This window comes from Podarcis vaucheri, assembly GCF_965113315.1.
Source record: "Podarcis vaucheri genome assembly, chromosome: 1".
Classification (NCBI taxonomy): Eukaryota; Metazoa; Chordata; class Lepidosauria; order Squamata; family Lacertidae; genus Podarcis; species Podarcis vaucheri.
The window spans coordinates 114,645,987-114,663,511 of NC_138759.1; the positions used below are offsets into that span (position 1 = coordinate 114,645,987).

The 17,525-nt window shown below is 42.6% G+C and overlaps 1 long non-coding RNA gene across 1 annotated transcript in view; it reads left to right on the top strand.

The window, feature by feature from the left end:
- Positions 1-5,364: 5,364 nt before the first annotated feature.
- LOC309519965 overlaps positions 5,365-17,525 on the top strand; it is a 28,058-nt gene continuing 15,897 nt past the window's right edge. Inside the window, exons 1-2 of the long non-coding RNA XR_014214089.1 lie at positions 5,365-5,566; positions 11,730-11,783. This is a non-coding gene — a long non-coding RNA (uncharacterized lncRNA). The remainder of the gene's footprint in view (positions 5,567-11,729; positions 11,784-17,525) is intronic.

Here is a 17,525-nt window from a genome sequence, read left to right on the forward strand (position 1 = left end):
TTTGCCTGGTGTATTTTCTTGGGATGACTTGCCTCGAAGCAGTTTGCATACCTGAGGAAATTATGGAGGGCGTTGCTCCTTTCAAGTCTAATTACATCAAGCGAGAAGTGGACTCCATGGGCACCAGGAAAGGCCTCTGTGGGTGCACGTGCACCTTTGGGTGCTACACTTATCCCCTTTCAGACAACTTACCCTGAGCAGCCAGGTAAAACGGATTGTTTTGGTTCCTTGGTGATGGATTTATTATTAATAAATGCATCCCTTTAGAAAAAGAAGAGCCCATTCCCTCCCCCTTTACTATTCCTGCAAAAATCAATTCCTTTTCTGAATATCCAAGTGAATATCAGGGCCTGATTAATAAGCTCAGGGAACACAATAAAGACAGCCATAAATGTAGCTTGGATGAAGAACACAGAGCATTTGTGGGCAATCAATTGAAATATATTTATTACCTAAGGAGCTCTCAAATGACTAGATCTATACCAAACGAAAGAGACATAGTACCGGCTAGTTGGTATTGATACCTACGTAGGGCAATAGACTGCAGGCTTTTCTGAATTTCCTGCTGACTCCCAGGTTTCCTTTTTTAGCACAGTATATTTCAGTATCTGATTCATAAATAGGTAGCTATTGAAAAAGGAATCAACTATATCATTAAAATGCCTGCCAGAGATTCTGGTGATTAATCTCTTATTTCCAGGTGCTTGAGGATAATGTAAAGGTTTTAGGAACAATTCTTCCATAATTTGTATTAGTATTAGTCTACGCAGGACAAGGGGTGGATTAGAAGTGTAAGGATGCCCATGTGGAGTCACTCTCCCAGGCCATTAGTGACAAGGAAGACCTGTTAGGTTATTTTACCACTCATTTATACCCGATTTCTGGTGAAACCCTTTTTACCACTTTGTTCAATGATATAACAACTGCATCACACAGTGACAAGTTGCTGCTTGATAATATTGTTTCAGAAGTGAGCCAAGCTGTTTTGGGGTGAAAATGTCTTGGGATGCTTCCAAGCCAATCCAATGCAGGCAGAGGTAAAGGCAAGCATTGTTCATTCAGCTGATCTCCTTGGATGATGTTCCAGTACTTTCAGTGGCTTCAGTTAAAACTAGCATTGTTTCATTCAACAGCATTTTACCAAAGGAAATCTAACTGACACATCTGACTTTCTACTTCTTCCTGATTCATCTCATGTCAACGAGGTGAACAGTGACTTTTCAGTAACATCAGCATCATTTTTGCACTCAAAGTAAGGTCATTATTATCATTCTAAAACACAGCTGATTCATATATTATCTTCTTAATGAGGACCTGTGTGCCTTCAAGTCCCACGACTCATGTTCTGGAATGTGAAAGGAAGGAAGAGACTCCTTTTCCCAGGTGGTAGCTGGGGAGGCTTCCAGGTAGATATGGGGTAGGGATTTGATCCGGTTCATATTTCAAAGTAAACCTGCCTAATTTGCAGTTTCGGAAACAATATGCCTACCAAAACACAGCCATCCTTTGAGATTCACACTTCTCATAATTTTGCAGTGCAAATCTCATGCCAAGATAATAAGCACTGGTCCATGGGGTCACAAAGAGTTGCACATGACAAAACGACTAAACAACAACAATTTGCTTACACTTAGGTGAAGTGTACATAGAAATGCATATAGGTGGAATAACACACACACACAAAATTAAATCAAGGAAAATTGCTTCACAAATGTGTCTGTTAAGCAAAAGCTGCATACAAAAATATTTGTTAAAATCCACCTGTGAACTGTATTCCGTGAGTCTCTTTGTCTCAAGTTTATGGATGCTTGAGGAATTCAATCTTTGCGCATTCGTAGTTCAAACAACCTGATCTGCACCTACCCACTGGGTGTTACATTTCTCCAAATGTTGCAACACCATTCTTGCACTCCCCACCATTCTGCTGGGGAGTGCAATTCACAGCAGCGCAGCAAGGAGACAAGACATTTACAGTGTCATATGTGCATATAAGAGTGCATACATTGATGTGGGATAGGGCCCACCAAACTTGGCATTCAGGCTGTAAGTTGCAAGTGATCAGCATACTCTTCTGAAGTACCTGCAGGAGCATCTCCACCCCAATCGTTCAGCCTGGACACTGAGGTCCAGCTCCAAGGGCCTTCTGGTGGTTTCCTCACTGAGAGAGGTGAGGTTACAGGGAACCAGGCAGAGGGTCTTTTCAGTAGGGGTGCCCACCCTGTGGAACGCCCTCCCATCAGATGTAAATATGATAAACAGCTATGTGGTTTTTAAAAGACATCTGAAGGCAGCTGCGCTCTGGGACGTTTTTAGTGTGTGATGTTGTATTGTGTTTTTACTAGTTTGTTTTTGCTGGAAGCCTCCCAGAGTGGCTTCAGTGTATCCCAAGTTCCCTCTCACCCTGTGCAGTACAGATTTCACCAGTCATGTTTCTCCCCACTCTATTTTCTTTTGCCTGTCCTTACATTAGCCATGTGAGCAGGGTTATCTTATTTTATTTTATTACTCTGTACCAGATGCCTTGGGTTGTGCCATAGGTGTCTTTAAACAGCTTGATTTGGCCATGCTTTGGCAGGAAAGTGTGGGAAATTGAACTGGTGTATACAAGATCACCATAAGCACCTTTGAAGGTGCTGTGTGTTTCCAGAGGTCAGCTGCTCAAGTCTTTGGTACCCATGGGCTGGACAAGGAGCATCTCTGAGACTAACCTGCTCCTCCCAACTAAAACTGGGATCATGAGCTTCCAAGAGGCTGTGGGCCAGAAACAGCTCCCTGTTCACCTTAATGCTATGATTCAGGCAAAGGGACAATAACCTATTACTTGTGACCCTTGCCCTGAGCTGGCTTACCCCAAATAGCTGAGCTTATATTAGGAACACAGGAGTTGCTGGTCCATCTACCTCAATATTGTCTGCATGGATTGGGAATACCTCTGCCGGATTTCAGACAAGGGAAACCCCAGGCTACTTAGATATGCTAGCATTGAGCCCAGGACATTCACCCTACCACTGAGTTAAAGCCCTTATTTTAAACAATGTTAATTTTTTTTTAAAAAAAAATGATGTTTCTTCCCCCCCCCCCTAAAAAAAATTGTGATAACAAATGTGGCCCTTGTTCAATGCTTGCCACATATCTTGCCTCCTCTTCTGTGCTGTGCAGGGGAAAAAAATCATATAGCTGGGATAGAGTGGAATCTATCTGCTTACCTGACATGGGACTCAGACATGTACCGCAGAAGACTTTGAATTGTCTCTGGGGGAGCATTTTTAAAAGCAATTTGGAATTAGACGAACTACGTTGACCTCTTTGCTGACCTTTTCCATATATTCCTGGAAAATATGGAGAAGGGGGGCGAATTATATTCTTCATCTTTTAAACCACTCTTAGAATAACTATAATCACAAACCCATTGGATCTTCTTTGCAGCAGGTTTACAGGTGCTGTGCTTCAGCTGAAGGTCAGGCTAGAAGGAGGAAGGAGTCAGGCAGGATGGAATCAAATTGTGAGATCAAAAACTGCTTCAGATAACTAGCTTTGGCCTTTCACCTCCATCAGTATTGTATTGTTCAGTCTTATCCCTCGCCCCACACAAAAAATATCTCTGCTTCAAAAGAAAGGATGGTTCTTTTACTCTGATAAAACTTTGTTCTACTACAGTGGTACCTCCGGTTACAAAAACCTCAGGTTACAAACAGTTTGGGTTACAGACTCTGCTAACCTGGAAGTAGTACCTTGGGTTAAGAACTTTACTTCGGAATGAGAACAGAAATTGCGTGCCAGCGGCGCGGCGGCAGTGGGAGGCCCCATTAGCTAAAGTGGTACCTCAGGTTAAGAACGGTTTCAGGTTAAGAACGGACCTCCGGAACGAATTAAGTTTGTAACCCGATGTACCACTGTATTTGGTTTCCTTTTTGTTACACTTTAACTGTTCTCTCATCGCTTTCCCTTCCTGTGGCCAGCAAATATTTAAATATTCATTTTGGCTGCCTCCCATCCACTGTGATAGCTAAAAGTGTATTTAACTTTTTTTTTTACATAATTGACTCTGCCACTTGCATCCAGAAATGAACTGGATTTATACTGAATCCTGCAATACTCAAAGTATCCTTGACAATGAATTCCTCTCCCCATTAAAAAGATCCTTTTTTCAGAAAGAAAGGGTTCGCTTATCCTTTCTCATACACACATGCACACAAACACACATATCATTATTTTATATGGCAGACATATTTGTAATAAAAAACACAATAAAATATTTAAACCATTTTAGAACTGTCAAAATATCTACAAACAATAAAATATCTAATTTAAGAAGAGATGTAACCAAATCATGGTTATTGGGCATTCATCCTGACTTGCTTGCAGGAAGATTAGACAAGGTCAGCTTTTTAATGAACGTTTATCCTGATTTGTTTGTGGGGAGGCTGGACAACATTGTGTCATAGCAAGTATCATCCCACACTTTCCAGTGCTTCTCTCCACCACATATCACAAAAAAGAGAAAAACTTCTGATCTTTTGGGGACGTTGAGTTGTTGTGCAACACTATAATTGCACGACATGAATTTGCAGGGTATCATTGAATCCCACCCGAAAATAGCAGAAGCCCCCTAAAGTCTGATCATTCGGATACATTTCATGTGAACTAGCCGTAGTTATTTGAAAATATCTTCTAAAATTGTTTCTCAAACACCAATTTTTTAGCATGTTTCTTTGGAAATATATTCTGCTCCTGCTCCTGTTCCTGCTCTGATCAACTTTGTAGCCTCCAACCCCATGAGAAATCAATTGGCTCAGGGCTAGCTCAGGAATGTCTCTTGGCTCAATTGCCTTTGCCAACCCAGGACATCAGCAGCAATCAGTACCATCTGGGAATCACCTATATCCTCCCTGTCTGCTTGAAGTGATCCATCCATCTTACTAAGGAAGGAATTCACAGACTACTTTAATGGTATACTGTAGCTTCATTGAGTTCACAGGGACTATGCCTAATGCATTCAGTTCATTTCTGCCATTAAAAAAATCCAGAAGAAGTGTTAAGAGTTGCATGCTACTGATTCTAAATACGATTTATAACCATACATCACATTAGAAGTGTAAATGCCAAGATGTAAATGCCTTTGAGGTCTAAGAAGGTTGTCCTGCCTGATCAGATTACAGTATAGCCTATCTCTTGCCATTACTGGAGCTTGAAATGAATTAATATATTGTTATTATTCTCAAAGGGGATTTAATTTATTTCAAATGGCAATTTTATAAGAGTAGTGCAAGACATGAAATCTTGTTTCAGTGTTATTAACAAATATAATTACCTGGAACAAAGAATAATTATATGAAATGAAAATTAAAACCCCACAGGTTTTACAAGAACATTATTTTCTGGACTGCTATTGATTGTCGAGAAGAAATAATCCCGGTACAGTGTGTACACTATGCTACGTGCTTGGATTTCATGACTACGGAGAAACTGGCTGCTTGCACTGGGGTTGGTTTGACAGAATGCAGAAGGAGAACCAAATTGTGATTCAGCCATTTTTTTCCAGGAAAAACATGATGTAAACAAGAAGGTATCTTGTTAACTTCATGGTTTTTCTTCTCTTTTGTTGGTTTGCTGTTCTGATGGGTTCATTACAGAGTTAATATATTTTAAGAGGCTTTTCCTTGAAACATGATTCAGCCATTTTGCAATGTATACTGAATTTATGAAACTTGGTGTTTTTGAGTTGTATGTATGAATTAATATATTCATATGCTATGTATGCATTTTTTCTATTTTATGCTCTTTTGGGGTATTTCTGTTGTGTGCTGCTTTGGAGGATGGGAGGGGAATGTTGAGAAGCAGCTTAGATATACTTAAAGAATTTCTCTTTTAACTTTTCCATAAAGAAAATCAATGGCGTTCAAATGGGGCTTCTGATGTGCGTGGACATGACACCACAAAGTGTCACCAGCAATGCTTGTTCACACATTCATGCTCACCCATTGATATCTGGATTTATTTGTTAAAGTTGGCTGCAATCCTAAATCCCTACCCTTTCTGCCCAGGTAGGAGCAAGGTAGACCTTTAAGGAGCAACATTGCATCTTCAGTCATCAGCCAGGTTAGAAGATGGAACAGGGGGACAGAAAGATTGCTGTACCAACCTGAAGCTTGCCTACCAGTTTAACCCAAATCAGGCCTGAAACCATCCTGCTGGGGACATTCCAAAGGCAGCCACCAAGAGGCTGGCATAGGGTGGCACAGCTGGGCATGCAGGGACACCTCCACCAAATCAAATCCACTCAGTCTGGTGCAGAAGCAGGTTTGGATTGTTTTGTGTCTATGTGGTGCTGTGGGTTAAACCACAGAGCCTAGGACTTGCCAATCAGAAGGTTGGAGGTTCGAATCCCTGCAACGGGGTGAGCTCCCGTTGCTCGGTCCCTGCTCCTGCCAACCTAGCAGTTCGAAAGCATGTCAAAGTGCAAGTAGATAAATAGGTACAGCTCCAGTGGGAAGGTAAACGGCGTTTCCGTGTGCTGCTCTGGTTTGCCAGAAGCGGCCTAGTCATGCTGGCCACATGACCTGGAAGCTGTATGCCGGCTCCCTTGGCCAGTAAAGCGAGATGAGCGCCGCAACCCCAGAGTCAGCCACGACTGGACCTAATGGTAAGGGGTCCCTTTACCTTTACCTTACACACCTTTTTTTATTTAAAAAAATGGCTTATGATTTTTAAAGATGGAAATCCAAAGCAGGGGTGGGGAGCTTGTGGCTCTTCAGATGTCATTGGAACACAGCTCCCATCATTCTTTATTTTTGGCGTTGCTGGTTGAGGCTGATGGGAACTGGCTGCTGGGGCAAGCAAGGGGAACAGAACTGGAAAAAGAAAGAATGAAATGCAATTTTCTCATACGTGCTATATAGGCTGTTCAGGAACTATTTCTCCACTAACTCTGAAACTGCTATTTTCAGCCCAAAAATGGAAATAAGAGAATATTTACCCTACTGTGTGGGTAGGTTGCACTGTTTTTAGGTAGAAGCTGCTTGTGTGGAGTTATGTATGTCAAGCCTTGCTGAAATGACGAATCTTGCATATATAAAAGCAGTAACCAGGTTCTGACATAAACAATAAAGCACTTGCATTGCAGTCCTTTTGGTCTTGGAAGGCATATGCAATGAATAAATTAAGTCAATAAATTGAACATGTCATGTCTTATCCATGTTGAGGTTCACAAGCTCTCTTGAAATATGGTAATCATTTTTATCCTCCCTGATTCTAAACGCCACCCTTATGAATTGTGTTTGCAGAGGTCTTAAATATTTGGCAAAATACTGCCAACATATTCCTATCAGAACGTTGCCTTTGCACAAATCCAATCTTGGATGTCTTAACTGGTTCTAAGAAATGGATATATTTAGCAGTGCATTACAGTTGTCAAATGTAAACCCTGGAAAGGAACGATTGCAGAATGAAAGGTAGATCCCCTAGAAAAAGAAACTGTCCTGTCAGTTTCAAGGGTGTAATAATTAGGACAACTTTTGCTGTCAAAACTCAGTGTGTGTCCTGCTGCCAGGAGCAGTCAAAAACATTTCCTTTATCAAGGTAGGGCAATAAAAGGTAAGAATGTGCACCAGGTACAAGATTTGCCTTGCATTTGTATATATAGCATTGTGAAACAATATGATGTGTTTTGTATTTGCTGTGTCTAATACATGTGTCCAAATCAGACCTGATGAATCTGAAGCTCTATTCACCCCTCCCTATCATTAACTATAATGGAGAAATGAAGATGCTATTATCCCCCTTTTCACATAAGTGGATAGAATTTGTAGGAAAAAGAACCCTTCCAGCTGATTAAGCCTGCCAAATCTCAGGCAGAAAAACCCAGGATTTATTATTATTATTTTGCAACCATTTAAAACTGAATTGAATGCAAATTGCAAGCATGGTTGTCCCTTCTGAAGTTATGAAGTCTGCCATGAGCAGCACACCTGGGATCTTACTTAAGGGAAAGGTTTAACTTATGGGAGGGAAGAACCACACCTAGAGGAGGGAGGGGAGAGAACTTCAAAAATACTGGACAATAAGAGCTGGATGTAATTAAACCATCACTAGCTACCTTCAAACTGAAGAGAGAAGTTTCAAACTTTGAACAAGCAGATGAAAACCAGAAGAGAGAGAGAGCAACCAACAAACTCATCAGAAGAAACCAAGAAAGAAAATAGAAATACAGTCGTACCTTGTTAGTTGAACGCCTTAGTTGTTGAACAAATCGGTTCCCGAACGTCACAAATGTTGTTAGTAAGTGTTCCGGTTTGCGAACGTTTTTGGAAATCCAAACATCTGATGTGGCTTCCGAGGCTTCCGATTGGCTGCAGGAAGCCACGCCTTCGTTTTCAAACCATTTTGGGAGTCAAACGGACTCCAGGAATGGATTAAATTAGAGAACCGAGGTATGACTATAGATAAAAAGCAACAAACACATTCATGCAGCAGCAGTGGAAGGACTTCAAGAGAAGGTTGTACAAACCCAAGGAAAAGCAAGATTAAAAACATGGAATGAAAAACAAATAATTAAGATCGGTGTTGTTTGTTGGAAAACAGAAAGCGAGTAGGATAAAAAGGAGCCATTAAATCATGTGGAAAGTCATAAAACTGAACTGAGGAAGAGGGAAATGGAATGGCTCTACTGAGCTGTCCAAAATGTTTGTAGACATCCCACCTAACCCTTCCCAAAACACCAGTGCCCTGGGAAAATAATGGATCAAATTTAATTTCATGATTTTATTGAAAGTAAGTAAACCTTGGATCAGGCGGTCAAAACAAAAGTTTCCCCATCTCTAGGAACATAGGAGGTTAAACTGAATGAGACCATTGGATCGTCTAGTGTAGTGTTGTCTACACTGACCGGCAGCTCCTCTTCAGTCCCAGCCCAAGACTGAACTGGGGACCTTCCACATGCAAAGCTATGGCCATTTTGTAAACTGAATTTCTCCTCCATGCCTACCTTAAAAACTAACCCAAACAGCTGCCCCATATATATATATATATATGCTTTCGTAGATTTTCACGGGTACAGGAATGCAGGTTTCGGTGTCTTCGGGTGTCTTCCCGTGTAAGAGTCGGGGTGTCTGTGCGACGTTTCGACGAGGTCTCTCACCAGCCTGAAGATGACGAGTGAGACCTCGTCGAAACGTCGCACAGACACCCCGACTCTTATACGGGAAGACACCCGAAGACACCAAAACCTGCATATATATATATATATATATATGCAGCAAAATAGCTCAAGAGTGCAAGTTTAATAGTGCAGGGTATTCTGATGGAGAATACAGTGGTACCTCGGGTTACATACGCTTCAGGTTACAGACTCTGCTAATCCAGAAATATTACCTCGGGTTAAGAACTTCGCTTCAGGATGAGAACAGAAATTGTGCTCTGGCGGCGCAGCAGCAGCGGGAGGCCCATTAGCTAAAGTGGTGCTTCAGGTTAAGAACAGACCTCCAGAACGAATTAAGTACGTAACCAGAGGTACCACTGTATAGCACAGAGCAGTGGGGAAAGACCCTTCTCCAATGTGTAATTGTGTGTAGGGAAGTTTCAGGACTCTTTGCTGATGTGGAAACAGTGTTACAAGTAATGGTATACCCATTTGTGTGTGTGTGTGTGAGTGTATTAGATGCTATGTGACCCCTGCAAAAGTATGGACGAGAATTACGGTTGCCTTACAGTGCTACTGGATTGAATGCTGATAAAGACAGCCCTTTTCTTTTTCCTTTGCTCCAAGAAACGCTTACTGTCAGGAGTGGTTTTTTAAAGAAGAAGAAGCCGAAGAAGAAGCAAGCCATTTCACAAAGGTCAGGGAGTATTGTAAAGATCATAATTGCCTAAAGGCTTCATTAACCTTTGCAAAATAGTGCTTGCCGGATTGTAGAACATAGGATTAAATGACCATTAACATCCAGAGCAATTAATGAAAGTAGCACCCACAAGGTAATACAAATGACACATAAACCACACAGGCCTGCACCCCAAACAAAAGGCTGATTTCCAGCAGTCAGGCATGAAACAAGATGTCTATGGAAATTGCAAAGAATGGTTTATGCACTGTATAATCTACCACCCCACACACACTCCAAAACAGAAAATCAATTGTGTTGGCTTGGGAAGAGGTTGCTGTATGCAACATCAGACAGCAATTGCCTGCTTCCTTTCTGTAGGCACCCTTGAAATAAATAGAGTCCTGTAAATAGCCCATTTGAACATATTTTGATTCGTTCTTTTGTTTAAAAAGAGCCGTATGCGTTCAAACAGTAGGAAATAATTTTGTATTTCAGGGTGGGTGGGTGGTTTGGAGTAATGCCTGCCTTCAGAAAGAATCTAAATTGCTCCACGTTCCAGCAAACAGGCTCATAGTAAGGATGAAAGCCTATTAATCACAATCTCTACATAATCTAATCAACTTCAAAGAAATAAAGCTTACCTTGTATAGTCAACCTAAACAGGATGGCTTATTCTGCATCATTAGTATCAGTAGATCATCTTATGCCGATCGTTGACTTCCCCATTATAACACACCCCTGGGAACCTCTGCTAATAAAATTAATTCCACATATAAGATAACAGCCAGAAATGCACATGCTTAGCCGGGGTGTGTGTGTGCATGTGTTCTGTGAACCATACCATGGGTTTTTATGGAAAACAAATTTTGAAAAGACTGCTTTTACCGTAGCGATTGCTTGTTCCGTATCATAAAGGTAAAGGGACCCCTGACCATTAGGTCCAGTTGTGGCCAACTGTGTTTGCGGTGCTCATCTCGCTTTATTGGCCGAGGGAGTCGGCGTACAGCTTCCGGGTCATGCGGCCAGCAGGACTAAGCCGCTTCTGGTGAACCAGAGCAGCGCACGGAGACGCCGTTTACCTTCCCGCTGGAGCAGTACCTATTTATCTACTTGCACTTTGACGTGCTTTCGAACTGCTAGGTTGGCAGGAGCAGGGACCAAGCAACAGGAGCTCACCCCGTCGCAGGGATTCAAACTGCTGACCTTCTGATCGGCAAGTCCTAGGCTCTGTGGTTTAACCCACAGCACCACCCACGTCCCTGTTCCATATCATACTTTTAAGCAAATGGCCATCTGTGGCAAGGTTTGTTGTTTAGTCGTTTAGTCGTGTCTGACTTTTCGTGACCCCATGGACCAGAGCACGCCAGGCACTTCTGTCCTCCACTGCCTCCCACAGTTTGGTCAAACTCATGCTGGTAGCAGCAATGGGTATTGAGTTCATCAAAATATGGATATGTACAAGCTGCTAATTCTAGCCCTGTCTAAGCACTCACGAACACACAGTGTTCATTGTGTGAAGGGCCATAACTCTGAGCACTCAGCTTGCACACTATGCTGCCCCCCAAGTCACCCCTTCCTTAAACCCTGGAGGTTCCATTTCATAGGAGCAACTTATGGACAGTCTTGAGGAGGGGTTGGCATTGGGCATGGCATAGCGATAGGGCCAAAGTGGGCATGGGAGGCTCTGCTCCTTTCCCTCACTCAATCCCCTCCCTCACATCACTTGTGTGTGAAAGTCTGGATTGGGTCCCCCCTCCCCCCCCCGTTTACACCCTGATGTGACCCATTAGTGATCTGCACTGCAGCTGTCACAGGTGCGCAAATCTCAACTTGCAGGTGGGCTGTTGCTGTCTGCTGTAAATTTCATATGCTAAACATAACCAGATTGTTCTCCTTTTCTTTGTTTGTCAGGCACCTGCTGCTATCAAGCCACTGCAATGGTGGAGAAACAGACAGAAAAACTAAGTGAGCAATGAGCCAGCCAATGATCTGACTTGATATAAATCAGCCATCCAGTATTTGTAAGTCTTCCCCAGCCTGTTACTCTTGTCTGAGTTTACAAGCGTGCACTGCTTTCATGGTTCAAAAGACCCATGAAACCCCACCCAAGGAGCCCGTGTCATCTAGTTAATCCGTGGCACGACTTAAGGATGGGAGAATCTGACAATATTGGTTTCTCCTAATTTCTCATTTCCCCCCAATCATAAGCTTGTAGTCGTTTAGTGGTTTAGTCGTGTTCGACTCTTTGTGACCCCATGGACCAGAGCACGCCAGGCACTCCTGTCTTCCGCTGCCTCCTCCAGTTTGGAAAGACTCATGTTCGTAGCTTCGAGAACACTGTCCAACCATCTCACCCTCTGTCGTCCCCTTCTCCTTGTGCCCTCCATCTTTCCCAACATCAGGGTCATTTCCAGGGAGTCTTCTCTTCTCATGAGGAGGCCAAAGTATTGGAGCCTCAGCTTCAGGATCTGTTCTTCCAGTGAGCACTCAGGGCTGATTTCCTTCAGAATGGATAGGTTTTGTCTTCTTGCAGTCCATGGAACTCTCAAGAGTCTCCTCCAACACCATAATTCAAAAGCATCAATTCTTCGGTGATCAGCCTTCTTCATGGTCCAGCTCTCACTTCCATACATCACTACTGGGAAAATCATAAGCTTAGTTTTCCACATTTCAATATCAGTTTCATTTTTTAAAGTCCCCATGAAAATTAGCCAGCATTTTATTGGGAATGTCACCTAATTTACATATTTTATATGCATTCACCTCCCCAATATAATGCATTTTTGTTTTCTATTTTCACTAGTATGTGACCCAAGCATTTGCCTTTTTTGACCCTTTACTTTAGATGGAGAAGTGGGTTGCAAAATTTGGCGAAGTGAGAATTTCAAAGGATGTGTGTTTCAGAAAGTGTGGATTAGGTTGGTTCTCCTTTAAATGCAAACTGAACTGAATATCTCCACTTTCCCCAGCACAACTCAACTCTCAATATCCTTGCATGACTTGGCTCCACTTAGATCTTTGGCCATTATCAGGGTTCCTGAATCTTCTAAGGGAAAGTTTCTAAGCACATTCAGCTGAACACATTTAGAAACCCCTTTTAGACCGTCACTCTGCATGTGCAAAGTTTGCCATTGGAGCTACCACACGGGCAGTGGATATAAATGGCCCACCATGGCCTGCCCAAGACATTTCTCTGTCAAAGGATAAGATTCCACATACAGAATCCAACCGACCTGACAGCTGAATCTTATTTCATCACTGGCATATGGAACAATATCCTCCACTGTACCAGACAGCAGCAAAGTAAGCTAGGCTAGATCAGGTTAGGTAGTTCAGAACAGGGTAGTTTAGGGGATTCAAGAGGAATGGAGCATTGTGTGTTGCCAAAGGCAATTGCCCCACTTTGCCTAATGGAAATGATGGCCCTGGTTGTTTCTGTTTTGCTGGTGTTGCAAGCATTAAACTACAGTGTGAGCACAAACCAGGGCAGCCTATTTGTCCTGCTGCTGGCACCTAACCCTCTGTGGCTGTGGTCTAGTGTCCTCACACTCACAAATATATATATAGATTATATCTGACATACTGACACCCCAGCACCTTTCTTTTTGCATGTCCTTCTAATGTCTGTTCTCTAAACGTCCCAGGGTCAACCAAAACAAACAGTATTTTTATCCTTCAGTTTCTATAATTGTGTGTGTGTTTGAATCAACGCACTATAATAATAATTGTATTAAAATAGGAATCAGAATAAAGAGGTGAAATGGTTGCCGGGCAACACCACCTGTAACCAATTAAGCACTTTCAGGCATTACTGGGAAAGGGCTTTTTTTTAAGCACACATTTTGAAAAGACTTGAGTAAAATTACAGTCCAGCTCTATGTTTTCCAGATGAATCATTTTGTAGCCTTAGTGGAAGCATGAGTTCCCATAGGAACCTTGATGTGAAAGGCAAGAATATCAAATTGGACTTTGAGCACACTTTGGCATTCAGGGCTGCTTTGCGCTTAGCTTTGAAAAGGTTGTGGGTGGTGTTTTATCCCACAAATGGTTCTGTGTTTGCCCTGTAGCAGGTCACAGCATACTAGGCGGTGTAGGCATTTTAGGCATGCCGTCATGACTCATTTACGGTTAGCAAAGCTGAACAGCTCTATCTGAGGCCTTTCTATAGGGTTGTCTGAGGCCTTTGGGTGATCCTCTTCGCATAACGGCAGACACATCCCACTTAGCATGCAGATGAAGAAGTCCAAATGCATGTAGGCTGGAGATTCATGATCTTCTCCCTCCTCCCTGTTTTGAGTGGAAAGTATGGTCCAAATGGTGCTGGCTGCAAATGGAGTTTGTAACCCCAAACTTCCAAAGGGCACTAAGTTGGTGAAGGCTGACACAGACCATCTATAGCTCATGTTGATATTATGGGCATGATGTCCACTGCTTCACCAGAGGAAGGGGATTGCTAGGTTGTTGTTTTGTTGTTTTTTAAAAGCACCGTATTTTTTGCTCTATAAGACGCACCAGACCACAAGACGCACCTAGTTTTTGGAGGAGGAAAACAAGGAAAAAAAAATCTGAATCTCAGAAGCCAGAACAGCAAGAGGGATCGCTGCACAGTGAAAGCAGCAATCCCTCTTGCTGTTCTGGCTTCTGGGATAGCTGTGCAGCCTGCATTCACTCCATAAGACGCACACACATTTCCCCTTACTTTTTAGGAGGGAGAAAGTGAGTCTTATAGAGCAAAAAATATGGTACTTTTAGCATTTGGCACTAATTAGTTTAAGAGCCTAAGAAAAGCCTGGCTGCTGGATCAGGCCCAATGATGCATCTAGTCCAGTATCTTATTCTCATTGTGGCCAACCACACGACCATGGGAAGCCTGTAAGAGGGACCTGAGCACAACAGCACTTTCCTCTGTGCAGGATTTTAAGCACTCTTATATGTATTTTATGGAGTTCTGTGCTGCGTTTTATATGGGTTCTAACTTGTTTTTATGCTGATGTTTGTGTTTTTACAAATTAATATAGATATGACTGTTAATATCATTTGAATATGCTTGAAATGTTTTCAAAATGTGAAATGTTCTTGCCTTCGGGGGATTTGATTGTTTTATATTGTATTGTAATTTTGCAATATGTGCAAAATTATTACATTGTAGTTTTTCCACTTCTGATTTTGTTTTTGTTTTGTCTTTTTAATGGTTCACCCCCTCCACTTTTTGCTGTTTTCATTGCACAACTCCTTCAGACGATTGAAAATATGTTGACAAATAAGTTGATGTCAGCCATTGTTGTCATCATCACCACCACCACAGCCTTACATGAGAGTTTCATGCAATGCCCTGGCCTAGAAAACATGTTAGAAGGAAAACTATTATTCTAACAACCAGTGAGAGACAAAACAAGGGAGAAAACACATATAGTGTCTTTGGCTTTGCAGACACACAGCTATATGCCCATGTAGTTTGTGTTGGACGGGGGAGAGTGTGTGGTTTGGATGAAAGCATCCCTCTGCCTAGTCTTGCCAAACCTCCAGGTGGCCAGCATCTGCAGAGTCATGGTTGCATTATTCTGTGTGGATCTTCCCCTTCTACCTGATGAATGAGCAGGAGAGTGGAAGATTTGCCCAGGGATTCCTGGGCAGTGTCAGCCCTAAGGAAATTCCAAAATGAGTCTGTCAGGGAATGGAAAGAAATCCCCTGCCAGGTCCACTGCCATCACAAGATGGTGACAGGCTTGTATGCCAGGTCTGGCCTGGTAGAGCAATATGCCTGCCCCATGCCTCACATCCTGCCCTGGCCATCATTTGCAGGAAAGCTGTGGGTGTGTTGGTAGCCCTGTTGCTTTTGCAAAGTCCTGCCAAGCTGGCAGAGGACTTAGCATTTCTCCCTAACAAGTTGAAAGTGGTTCCAGTTACAGAGAGGTAGCCGTGTTGGTCTGCCATAGTCCAAAAAAAAAAAAAAAGTCGTCAACAGGCTCATCTCAGCTATTTGCCAATCTCCCATTCCCACCACCCTTCTGAGTAATACCCCTCCCCACCTTCTCACTATATAGAAGGATCTGGCAACTTCTGTTTCAGTGTATCTGAAGAAGTGTGCATGCACACGAAAGCTCATACCAAGAACTAACTTAGTTGGTCTTTAAGGTGCTACTGGAAGGAATTTTTTTAAGTTGAAAGTGGTCTTCTAGTTCAAGTTCCTCTTGGAAATGTGAAGATGCTGTTCCCCTGCTGCCTCAAAGCTTTGAGGACCCAAACCAATGGCTTCAAGGTACAAGAAAGGAGATTCCGGCTAAACATCAGGAAGAATTTTTGGACTGTAAGAGCTGTTCAGCAGTGGAATGGAGTCATTCAGGAAGTGGTGGACTCTCTTTCATTGCAGGTTTCCATGGAGAGGTTGGATGACCATCTGTCATGGATGCTTTATAAGCCCACCCTTTGCATGTTTAGTAAAGACCTGTTTCCTTTATTTCTACAGGCTAGTGCAATCTTTATTCTTCATACTTAAACACTACCAGCCAGCCTAAAGCAAAAAGGTATTTTTTGCTATAGTGCTATAGGCATGGACAACAAATGACATACTTCCTAGACAGGCAAGGGCTCTCCTTTGCCCTCAAATGTTCCCAAAAGGGAATTCCATTTCCTGTATGTGATCTGCCTTAATATTCTTTATAAACTGTGGGGGCCATAAGACACCCACAAAGCCCTCAACGTATAAATATGACTTAACCCCCAATTCTAAAGTCAAAGGAGATGAAAAAGCAATAGAAAGAGTGCAAAGGAATCTGAATCTGGCAGAAGACGTGATATGAATATGAGATATATGATTTTTAAAAAACTCTTTCCAGGAAGAACCTATTTAAATCAGAGTTGGAGAGAACTGCCTTTGACTGACAGCTACTGCACTAAATAGTCTGCAGCCAATCAGTCCCCGCTAAGTGCAGAAATGGGAGAAAGACACCTATGAGAATCCTTACCTATTTATAACTTCCAACAAATCCTGGAAAAATGAGGGAATATCCTTGTATCTGTTGCTGGGAAGAAACATAAGGCCATCAAGTGCAACCCAAAATGGAATTCTCTGTCAGAATTCACCAAATAATCTGTAATTTATATGAGGGTAGTTCAAGGAATAGAATGGGGAAGGGGCTATTGGGTTGCTGTTTTTATTTTTATTAGGTATTTTGTGGTTTTATACCTTGACGTTATTCTGTGAACCACCCTGAAACCCCCCAGGTATAGGGCAGTATGCAAATAATGATGAAGATGATGATGATCATCATAATAAGGAATGCAGGAAGTCAGAAAGTCAATCACCATGTAATAACAACAGAGATTTGGTTGGGGTGGGAGAGGGAATATTGCTTAACAGTACAAATGGTAACGAAATTGAATTTTGTTTGAATTTTAGTGAGCTCTACCTCTTTGTGGGGACTCGTTGCAGGTGAGCCACCAAGCCTCCCCCCTCAGCATGGGGGCGGGACTGCATCCCGTCTTATGCTGGGGAGGCCCGGCCATACCAGTTACCCAAGCAGCCAATCAAGCGGCTTGGGGGCGTGGCCGGGGCCAATTTAAAACCACGATGCGGTTGGGGGAGCTTCTAGAACAGATTTACAGGGGGCGTGGGGGAAGAGGAGGTGGAGAATATTCCATCACGCAAGCAGAAAGCCATGTGCTGACAACATGATTGCCCTTACATTAAGTTGGATTCCACCCTCT